Here is an 8627-nt window from a genome sequence, read left to right as displayed (position 1 = left end):
GGAAGCTGGTGACAATGTATATATATAATGCACAGGAGGCAGAGCTCGTACAAGGTATATAGCAGCACAGGTAGGAAGCTGGTGACAATGTATATATAGCGGCACAGGCAGGAGCTCTGTAACAAGGTATATAGCAGCACAGGTAGAAGCTGGTGACAATGTATATATATAGCGGCACAGCGGAGCTCTGTACAAGGTATATAGCAGCACAGGTAGGAAGCTGGTGACAATGTATATAGCGGCACAGGCAGAGCTCTGTAACAAGGTATATAGCAGCACAGTAGGAGCTGGTGACAATGTATATATAGTAGCACAGGCAGGAGCTCTGTAACAAGGATATAGCAGCACAGGTAGGAAGCTGATGACAATGTATATATAGCGGCACAGGCAGGAAGCTCTGTAAAGGTATATAGCAGCACAGGTAGGAAGCTGGTGACAATGTATATATAGCGCACAGGCAGGAGCTCTGTAACAAGGTATATAGCAGCACAGGTATGGAAGCTGTGAAAATGTATATAAGCACACAGGTAGGAAGGCTGGTGACAATGTATATATAGTAGCACACAGGCAGGAGCTCTGTAACAAGGTATATAGCAGCACAGGTAGGAAGTGATGGACAATGTATATATAAGCGGCACAGGCAGGAGCTCTGTAACAAGGTAATAGCAGCACAGGTAGGAAGCTGGTGACAATGTATATATAGCGCACAGGCAGGAGCTCTGTAACAAGGTATATAGCAGCACAGGTAGGAAGCTGTGACAATGTATATATAGCGCACAGGCAGGAGCTCTGTAACAAGGTATATAGCAGCACAGGTAGGAAGCTGGTGACAATGTATATATAGCGGCACAGGCAGGAGCTCTGTAACAAGGTATATAGCAGCACAGGCAGAAGCTGGTGACAATGTATATATAGCGGCACAGGCAGGAGCTCTGTAACAAGGTATATAGCAGCAGCACAGGTAGGAAGCTGGTGACAATGTATATATAGCGGCACAGGCAGGAGCTCTGTAACAAGGTATATAGCAGCACAGTAGGAAGCTGGTGACAATGTAATATATAGTGCACAGGCAGGAGCTCTGTAACAAGGTATATAGCGCACAGGTAGGAAGCTGGTGACAATGTATATATAGCGGCACAGGCAGGAGCTCTGTAACAAGGTATATAGCGGCACAGGTAGGAAGCTGGTGACAATGTATATATAGCACAGGCAGGAGCTCTGTAACAAGTATATAGCGGCACAGGTAGAAGCTGGTGACAATGTATATATAGCGGCACAGGCAGGAGCTCTGTAACAAGGTATATAGCGGCACAGGTAGGAAGCTGGTGACAATGTATATATAGCGGCACAGGCAGGAGCTCTGTAACAAGGTATATAGCAGCACAGGTAGGAAGCTGGTGACAATGTATATATAGCGGCACAGGCAGGAGCTCTGTAACAAGTATATAGCTGCACAGGTAGGAAGCTGATGACAATTGTATATATACGCGGCAAAGGCAGAAGCTCTGTAACAAGGTATAATAGCAGCACAGGTAGGAAGCTGGTGACAATGTATATATAGCGGCACTGGCAGGAGCCTTCAGTAACAAGGTATATAGCAGCACAGGTAGGAAGCTGGTGACAATGTATATATAGCGGCACAGGCAGGAGCTCTGTAACAAGGGTATATAGCGCACAGGGTAGGAAGCTGGTGACAATGTATATATACGGCTATCAGGCAGGAGCTCTGTAACAAGTGTATATAGCAGGCACAGGTAGGAAGCTGGGGACAATGTATATATAGGGCAAGGCAGGCAGCTCTGAACAAGGTATATAGCAGCCACAGGTAGGAGCTGTGACAATGTATATATAGCTGCACAGGCAGGAGCTCTGTAACAAGGTATATAGCAGCACATGGTAGGAAGCTGGTGACAATGTATATATAGCGGCACAGGCAGGAGCTCTGTAACAAGGTATATAGCAGCACAGGTAGGAAGCTGGTGACAATGTATATATAGCGGCACAGGCAGGAGCTCTGTAACAAGTATATAGCAGCACAGGTAGGAAGCTGGTGACAATGTATATATAGCGGCACAGGCAGGAGTCTGTAACTTGGTATATAGCAGCACAGGTAGGAAGCTGGTGACAATGTATATATAGCGGCACAGGCAGGAGCTCTGTAACAAGGTATATAGCACACAGGTAGGAAGCTGGTGACAATGTATATATAGCGCACAGGCAGGAGCTCTGTAACAAGTATATAGCAGCACAGGTAGGAAGCTGGTGACAATGTATATATAGCGGCACAGGCAGGAGCTCTGTAACAAGGTATATAGCAGCACAGGTAGGAAGCTGGTGACAATGTATATATAGCGGCACAGGCAGGAGCTCTGTAACAAGGTATATAGCAGCACAGGTAGGAAGCTGGTGACAATGTATATATAGCGGCACAGGTAGGAAGCTGGTGACAATGTATATATAGCGGCACAGGCAGGAGCTCTGTAACAAGGTATATAGCAGCACAGGTAGGAAGCTGGTGACAATGTATATATAGTGGCACAGGCAGAGCTCTGTAACAAGGTATATAGCAGCACAGGTAGGAAGCTGGTGACAATGTATATATAGCGGCACAGGCAGGAGCTCTGTAACAGGTATATAGCAGCACAGGTAGGAAGCTGGTGACAATGTATATATAGCGGCACAGGCAGGAGCTCTGTAACAAGGTATATAGCAGCACAGGTAGGAACTGGTGACAATGTATATATAGCGGCACAGGCAGGAGCTCTGTAACAAGGTATATAAGCACAGGTAGGAAGCTGGTGACAATGTATATATAGCGGCACAGGCAGGAGCTCTGTAACAAGGTATATAGCAGCACAGGTAGGAAGCTGGTGACAATGTATATATAGCGGCACAGGCAGGAGCTCTGTAACAAGGTATATAGCAGCACAGGTAGGAAGCTGGTGACAATGTATATATAGCGGCACAGGCAGGAGCTCTGTAACAAGGTATATAGCAGCACAGGTAGGAAGCTGGTGACAATGTATATATAGCGGCACAGGCAGGAGCTCTGTAACAAGGTATATAGCAGCACAGTAGGAAGCTGGTGACAATGTAATATAGCGGCACAGGCATGGAGCTCTGTAACAAGGTATATAGCAGCACAGGTAGGATGCTGGTGACAATGTATATATACGGCATAGGCAGGAGCTCTGTAACAAGGTATATAGCAGCACAGGTAGGAAGCTGGTGACAATGTATATATAGCGGCACAGGCAGGAGCTCTGTAACAAGGTATATAGCAGCACAGGTAGGAAGCTGGTGACAATGTATATATATAGCGGCATAGGCAGGAGCTCTGTAACAAGGTATATAGCAGCACAGGTAGGAAGCTGGTGACAATGTATATATAGCTGCATAGGCAGGAGCTCTGTAACAAGGTATATAGCAGCACAGGTAGGAAGCTGGTGAAATGTATATATAGCGCACAGGCAGGAGCTCTGAACAAGGTATATAGCCACACAGTAGGGAAGCTGGTGACAATGTATATATAGCGGCACAGGGCAGGAGCTCTGTAACAAGGTATATAGCAGCACAGGTAGAAGCTGTGACAATGTATATATAGCGGCACAGGCAGGAGCTCTGTAACAAGGTATATAGCAGCACAGGTAGGAAGCTGGTGACAATGTATTATATAGCGGCACAGGCAGGAGCTCTGTAACAAGGTATATAGCAGCACAGGAAGGAAGCTGGTGACAATGTATAAATAGCGCAGGCAGGAGCTCTGTAACAAGGTTATATAGCAGCACAGGTAGGAAGCTGTGACAATGTATATATAGCGGCAGGCAGGAGCTCTGTAACAAGGAATATAGCAGCACAGGTAGGAAGCTGGTACAATGTATATATAAGCGGCACAGGCAGGACTCTGTAACAAGGTATATAGCAGCACAGTAGGAAGCTGGTGACAATGTATATATAGCGCACAGGCAGAGCTCTGTAACAAGGTATATAGCAGCACAGGTAGGAAGCTGGTGACAATGTATATATAGCGGCACAGCAGGAAGCTCTGTAACAAGTATATAGCAGCACAGGTAGAAGCTGGTGACAATGTATATATACGGCACAGGCAGGAGCTCTGTAACAAGGTATATAGCAGCACAGGTAGGAAGCTGTGACAATGTATATATAGCGGCACAGGCAGGAGCTCTGTAACAAGGTATATAGCAGCACAAGTAGGAAGCTGGTGACAATGTATATATAGCGGCACAGGCAGGAGCTCTGTAACAAGGTATATAGTAGCACAGGCAGGAGCTCTGTAACAAGGTATATAGCAGCACAGGTAGGAAGCTGGTGACAATGTATATATAGCAGCACAGGTAGGAAGCTGGTGACAATGTATATATAGTAGCACAGGCAGGAGCTCTGTAACAAGGTATATAGCAGCACAGGTAGGAAGCTGGTGACAATGTATATATAGCGGCACAGGCAGGAGCTCTGTAACAAGGTATATAGCAGCACAGGTAGGAAGCTGATGACAAGTAATATAGCGGCATAGGCAGGAGCTCTGTTAACAAGGAATATATAGCAGCACAGGTAGGAAGCTGGTGACAATGTATATATAGCGGCACAGGCAGGAGCTCTGTAACAAGGTATAATAGCAGCACAGGTAGGAGCTGGTGACAATGTAATATAGCGCACAGCAAGGAGCTCTGTAACAAGGTATATAGCAGCACAGGTAGGAAGCTGATGACAGAGAATATATAGCGGCACAGGCAGGAGCTCTGTAACAAGGTATATAGCAGCACAGGTAGGAAGCTGGTGACAATGTATATATAGCGGCATAGGCAGGAGCTCTGTAACAAGGTATATAGCAGCACAGGTAGGAAGCTGGTGACAGAGAATATATAGCAGCACAGGTAGGAAGCTGGTGACAATGTATATATAGCGGCACAGGTAGGAAGCTGGTGACAATGTATATATAGCGGCACAGGCAGGAGCTCTGTAACAAGGTATATAGCAGCACAGGTAGGAGCTGGTGACAATGTATATATAGCTCACAGCAGGAGCTCTGTAACAAGGTATATAGCAGCACAGGTAGGAAGCTGATGACAATGTATATATAGCGGCACAGGCAGGAGCTCTGTAACAAGGTATATAGCAGCACAGGTAGGAAGCTGATGACAATGTATATATAGCGGCACAGGCAGGAGCTCTGTAACAAGGTATATAGCAGCACAGGCAGGAGCTCTGTAACAAGGTATATAGCAGCACAGGTAGGAAGCTGGTGACAATGTATATATAGCGGCACAGGCAGGAGCTCTGTAACAAGGTATATATAGCGGCACAGGTAGGAAGCTGGTGACAATGTATATATAGCGGCACAGGCAGGAGCTTTGTAACAAGGTATATAGCAGCACAGGTAGGAAGCTGGTGACAATGTATATATAGTGGCACAGGCAGGAGCTCTGTGACAAGGTATATAGCAGCACAGGTAGGAAGCTGGTGACAATGTATATATAGCGGCACAGGCAGGAGCTCTGTAACAAGGTATATAGCAGCACAGGTAGGAAGCTGGTGACAATGTATATATAGCGCACAGGCAGGAGCTCTGTAACAAGGTATATAGCAGCACAGGTAGGAAGCTGTGACAATGTATATATAGTGGCACAGGCAGGAGCTCTGTAACAAGGTATATAGCAGCACAGGTAGGAAGCTGGTGACAATGTATATATAGTAGCACAGGCAGGAGCTCTGTAACAAGGTATATAGCAGCACAGGTAGGAAGCTGGTGACAATGTATATATAGTGGCACAGGCAGGAGCTCTGTAACAAGGTATATAGCAGCACAGTAGAAGCTGGTGACAATGTATATATAGCGGCACAAGCAGGAGCTTCTGTAACAAGGTATATAGCAGCACAGGTAGGAAGCTGTGACAATGTATATATAGTAGCACAGGCAGGAGCTCTGTAACAAGGTATATAGCAGCACAAGGTAGGAAGCTGGTGACAATGTATATATAGCGCACAGGTAGGAGCTCTGTAACAAGGTATATAGCAGCACAGGTAGGAAGCTGGTGACAATGTATATATAGCGGCACAGGCAGAAGCTCTGTAACAAGGTATATAGCAGCACAGGTAGGAGCTCTGTGACAATGTATATAGCAGCACAGGTAGGAAGCTGGTGACAATGTATATAGTAGCACAGGCAGGAGCTCTGTAACAAGGTATATAGCAGCACAGGTAGGAAGCTGGTGACAATGTATATATAGCAGCACAGGCAGGAGCTCTGTAACAAGGTATATAGCAGCACAGGTAGGAAGCTGATGACAATGTATATATAGCGGCATAGGCAGGACTCTGTAACAAGGTATATAGCAGCACAGGTAGGAAGCTGGTGACAATGTATATATAGCGCACAGGCAGAGCTCTGTAACAAGGTATATAGCAGCACAGTAGGAAGCTGATGACAGAAGAATACTATAGCGGCTACAGGGCAGAGAGCTCTGTAACAAGGTATATACACGCACAGCATCAGTTAGGACGATGCGTGACAATGTATATATGTAGGCATAGGCCAGGATGCTCTGTAACCAAGGGTATATAGCTAGCACAGGTCGGAATGCTGGTGACAATGTATATATAGCTAGAATAAACACAGGCGTAGAAGCTCTGTAACAAGGTATATCGCAGCACAGGAAGGAAGGCTGGTGACAATGTAATATATAGTAGCACAGGAGGAGCTCTGTAATAACGGTCTCTAGCGGCACATGTAGGAAGCTGGTGACAATGTATAATAGCGCACAGGGGCACGGAGCTCTTTAACAAGGTATAGCAGCACAGGTAGGAAGCTGGTGACAATTGTATATATAGCGGCACAGGCAGGAGCCTCTGTAACATGGTATCTAGCAGCACAGGTAGGAAGTGGTGAACAATGTATATATGCGCACAGGCAGGAGCTCTGTACAAGGTATATAGCAGCACAGGTAGGAAGCTGGTGACAATGGTATATATAGCGGCACAGGCAGGAGCTCTGTAACAAGGTATATAGCAGCACAGGTAGGAAGCTGGTGACAATGTATATATAGCGCACAGGCAGGAGCTCTGATAACAAGGTATATAGCAGCACAGGTAGGAAGCTGGATGACAATGTATACTATAGCGGCTAGGCAGGAGCTCTGTAACAAGGTATATAGCAGCACAGGTAGCGAAGCTGGTGACAATGGTATATCATAGCGGCACAGGCAGGAGCTCTGTAACAAGGTATATAGCAGCACAGGTAGGGAAGCAGGTGACAGAGTATATATAGCGGCACAGGCAGGAGCTCTGTAACAAGGTATATAGCAGCACAGGTAGGGAAGCTGGTGACAATGTATATATAGTGGCACAGGCAGGAGCTCTGTAACAAGGTATATAGCAGCACAGGTAGGAAGCTGGTGACAATGTATATATAGGTCGGCACAGGCAGGAGCTCTGTAACAAGGTATATAGCAGCACAGGTAGGAAGCTGAGTGACAATGTTATATATAGTCAGCACAGGCAGAGAGCTTGTACAAGGTATATATAGCGGCACAGGTAGAAGCTGGTGACAATGTATATATAGCGGCACAGCAGGAGCTCTGTAACAAGGTATATAGCAGCACAGGTAGGAAGCTGGTGACAATGTATATATAGCACAGCAGGAGCTCTGTAACAAGGTATATAGCAGCACAGGTAGGAAGCTGGTGACAATGTATATATAGCGGCACAGGCAGGAGCTCTGTAACAAGGATATAGCAGCACAGGTAGGAAGCTGGTGACAATGTATATATAGCGGCACAGGCAGGATCTCTGTAACAAGGTATATAGCAGCACAGGTAGGAAGCTGGTGACAATGTATATATAGCGGCACAGGTAGGAGCTCTGTAACAAGGTATATAGCAGCACAGGTAGGAAGCTGGTGACAATGTATATATAGCGGCACAGGCAGGAGCTCTGTAACAAGGTATATAGCAGCACAGGTAGGAAGCTGGTGACAATGTATATATAGCGGCACAGGCAGGAGCTCTGTAACAAGGTATATAGCAGCACAGACAGTAGGAAGCTGGTGACAATGTATATATAGCGGCACAGGCAGGAGCTCTGTAACAAGGTATATAGCAGCACAGGTAGGAAGCTGGTGACAATGTATATATAGCGGCACAGGCAGGAGCTCTGTAACAAGGTATATAGCAGCACAGGTAGGAAGCTGGTGACAATGTATATATAGCGGCACAGGCAGGAGCTCTGTAACAAGGTATATAGCAGCACAGGTAGGAAGCTGGTGACAATGTATATATAGCGGCACAGGTAGGAGCTCTGTAACAAGGTATATAGCAGCACAGGTAGGAAGCTTGTGACAATGTATATATAGCAGCACAGGTAGGAAGCTTGTGACAAGGTATATAGCAGCGCAAGTAGGAAGCTGTTGACAGAGAATATATAGCAGCACAGGTAGGAAGCTTGTGACAATGTATATATAGCGGCACAGGCAGGAGCTCTGTAACAAGGTATATAGCAGCACAGGTAGGAAGCTGGTGACAATGTATATATAGCGGCACAGCAGGAAGCTCAGTAACAAGGTATATAGCAGCACAGGTAGGAAGGCTGGTGACAATGTATAAATAGCGGCA

General features: G+C 46.1%; 1 protein-coding gene across 1 annotated transcript in view; it reads right to left on the bottom strand.

Annotated features, from left to right (window-relative positions):
* The window catches only part of LOC128641182 (collagen alpha-1(XI) chain-like), a 158537-nt gene that overhangs the window by 87828 nt on the left and 62082 nt on the right, over window positions 1-8627 (bottom strand). The window lies entirely within an intron of this gene.

The sequence above is a fragment of the Bombina bombina genome, chromosome 10 (genome assembly GCF_027579735.1).
Source record: "Bombina bombina isolate aBomBom1 chromosome 10, aBomBom1.pri, whole genome shotgun sequence".
Lineage (NCBI taxonomy): Eukaryota > Metazoa > Chordata > Amphibia > Anura > Bombinatoridae > Bombina > Bombina bombina.
The sequence above is the reverse complement of the archived record's forward strand: the minus strand, read 5'-3'. Positions and strand labels throughout refer to the sequence as shown.